This window comes from Bidens hawaiensis, unplaced genomic scaffold, assembly GCF_021521415.1.
Source record: "Bidens hawaiensis isolate Kalapana, Puna unplaced genomic scaffold, B.hawaiensis_p1.1 tig00030582_1, whole genome shotgun sequence".
NCBI classification, from domain to species: Eukaryota; Viridiplantae; Streptophyta; class Magnoliopsida; order Asterales; family Asteraceae; genus Bidens; species Bidens hawaiensis.
The window spans coordinates 225,150-228,342 of NW_027495112.1; positions in this window are offsets into that span (position 1 = coordinate 225,150).

Here is a 3,193-nt window from a genome sequence, read left to right on the forward strand (position 1 = left end):
GGTAGAGTCTTTAGGTAAATCAAACCATGTTAGAACGCCTCGTTGGATAAACGAGTCGTTTCGGTTCCGCTAGTAATCCTTGTGTGTAATCCGACAGGTGTTTGAGTTGTGAGAATACTTAGGGGTTCTCTAGCTCGTTGTGATTGTGTGCCTCATGTCAGATGATTTAATGATGCCCCTTTTTACTTTTTACGTTTTGGGCTAGCATACACACCTACTTGTTTTACTCATTAAACTGTATAAGCGATTGCGTATAGGCTTACTTGTAATAGTTGTATTTTAAGATGCATTATACATATTACCCTATGACCTATACCTGTTGAATCGTATTAGTTCATCGTGATTAAGCTATATGTATATATATATATGCCTATTGATGTTTGTACTTGATAAACTTACGTGTAAGCGTGCCTTTGGATGTGTGTGCTTGTATGAATTGCGGCCGGGTCAAATATATTACTCGGGTTCTTAAATCCCGTGGTGAAGAGGCCCGTGTTGCATATTCATGATTCGGACGGGCCAAATATATTACTCAGATCCTTGACTTCGTGACTTGTGATTCGTTGTGGGGAGGCCCGTCTCTTGCTAAACCCGCAATCGGGTCAAATATATTACTCGGGGAAACCCGTGGTGGGGAGGCCCGTATTGCATGGATTTTCTGTAATAGGGTTAAATATATTACTCGAGTTACGACTCGTGGTGAGGAGGCCCTTATTATGTATTGTTTTCTTCTATCGGGTTAAATATATTACTCGGGGAAACCTGTGGTGGGGAGGCCCATATTGCGTGGATTTTCTATAATAGGGTCAAATATATTACTCAAGTTACGACTCGTGGTGAGGAGTCTCGTATTACGTACTATTTTCTGCTACCACGCCAAATTTATTACTCGAGTTACGACTCGTAGTGGGGAGGCCCGTGTTAGCACAAAAAATTTCAAAGGAAAAATATATATTTATTTAATTATGATTTTCAAAATTGTTGTACTTATGAAATTTAAACCGATTTATAAACGTTGATTATATAAAACGTGAACTCACTCAGCTCAAGCTGACTTTGTGTGTATGTTAGTTTGATTTTTCAGGTTAAGGGTTGGAGATTATCGCTTGACGTGCTAGAGACTACTTGGACGGTTGAATGCATTCCTAGTCGAGACTTTCTAAATAAAAAGAAACATTTTATCTATTATTTGGTCATGTGATTTTAATACTTAACTTTGACACTGCTTATTATTTGGTACCGACTTTTCCCAGTTTTGGGAATTTGATACTTATGAATTTTCGCTGTTTAATTACTCTGAACTGGTTTTCAATAAAACGAATTGCTTTGTTTTAAATTTTTATGAATTTTGGATTTGATTACCAACTGTAGGATTCCTGGGATTTCGGGTTCTTACACGATTTTCAAGATATAATGAAGCAATATTTTGAAGACGGTGTTATTAACAAGGGGGTGGGCTCTTAGTTTATCACACTAGTGCCAAATTTTAATGATCCTACTGCGCTTGGTGATTATAGACCGATTAATCTTATTGGGGTGGTTAGTAAAGCTATTTTGAAGATTCTAGCCCCGAGATTAAAGAAGGTTCGAGTATCATTTTGGAGTCCCAGTTTGCGTTTCTAAATGGAAGATTTATTTTAGATGGCCCGATGGTTCTAAATGAATTATTATCTTGGGCGAAGAAAGTGTGAAGGAGTGTGTTTTGGTCAAGATTTATTTTGCCAAAGAATATGATAATGTGAGTTGGAGCTTTCTTTTGAATATTATGTCACAGATGGGGTTTCCTTCACAGTGGTGTAAATGGATTCGTGGTATTCTTAAGTCTGCGAGATCGTCCGTTCTTGTGAATGGATCCCTGGCGTTTGAATTCGGTTGTAAGAAAGGTATAAGGCAGGGAGATCCCATATCTCCTTTCTTGTTTATTATAGTGATGGAGGCTTTATCGGTTTTATTCCGAAGAGCAGTCCATATTGGCGCATTTGATGGTATTAATCTTCCTAATAATGGTCATGTTGTTTCCCATTTTTTATTTGCTGATGATGTTATGATATTTGGGGAGTGGTCGAATTTTAATTTTCTAAACTTGAAGAGAATATTGAGGGTGTTCCATATTTGTTCCGGTTTGAAAATAAATATAAATAAATTGATTATGATGGGTGTTGGTGTGGAATGACAAGAGGTGAGAAGAATGGCGGATGTTATGGGATTCCAAGTGAGTGTAATTCCTTTTATGTATTTGGGAATTCGTGTGGGAGCAAACATGAATAGAATTGCCAATTGGGAGCCGGTTGTGGAGGTGATGCGGTCTCGGTTAACCAAGTAGAAGGCAAGTACTTTATGGATAGGGGGAAGGGTTGTGTTAATTAAATCAGTTCTTGAAGCGTTGCCAAATTATTATTTTTCGTTGTATAAGGCTCCCATGAAGGTGTTGGAAAATATAGAATCGCTTATTAAGAACTTCTTTTGGGGAGGCACTGAAGATGTCAAGAAACTGCACTGGGTTGCTTGGAATAGGATTACAAGGCCAAAGAAGGAAGGTGGTTTAGGTTTGTCGAGGTTGTTTGACTGTAATCGAGCTTTAGTTTCCAAATGGGTTTGGCGCTTTCGAACGGAATCGGAATCTTCATGGAAGAAGGTCGTTGAGGCTATTCATGGTTCTAGTAGGAAATGGGAGTTATATCTGGTTAAAAAGAGCTTGACTAGTGTTTGGTCGAACATTGTTAAAGAAAGTCACAGATTACATATGCATGGTTCGTCCTTTAATGGGTTAATCAAGTGTTCAGTGAGGAATGGAAGGTCAGTGAGGTTTTGGGTCGATACATGGACGGACAAGGGGAGATTGATGGATACATTTCCATCTCTTTTTAAGGTGGAAGAGTGAAAGATGTGTTTGGTTTCTGACATTTTTAAATCGGGAGGATATGATTACTTCGGAGAATTGGTCGTGGAAGAAGGATCCGGAATGGGAGATCGAGTTAAAGGAATTTGAGGAGTTGATGGATGTCGTCGGGTATCGCTAATCAAGTGTGTAGATGATTGGAGATGGAACGGGGATAAAAACAGGTGTTTTTCTGTTAATGCGGTTAGAAGGTGGTTAACCAGAACTAATGTGGATAATGGAGTTGCAGTGTTCAAATGGTGTAAGTGGTTACCAGATAAATGTAATATTTTTATGTGGAGAGCTTTGTTAGAT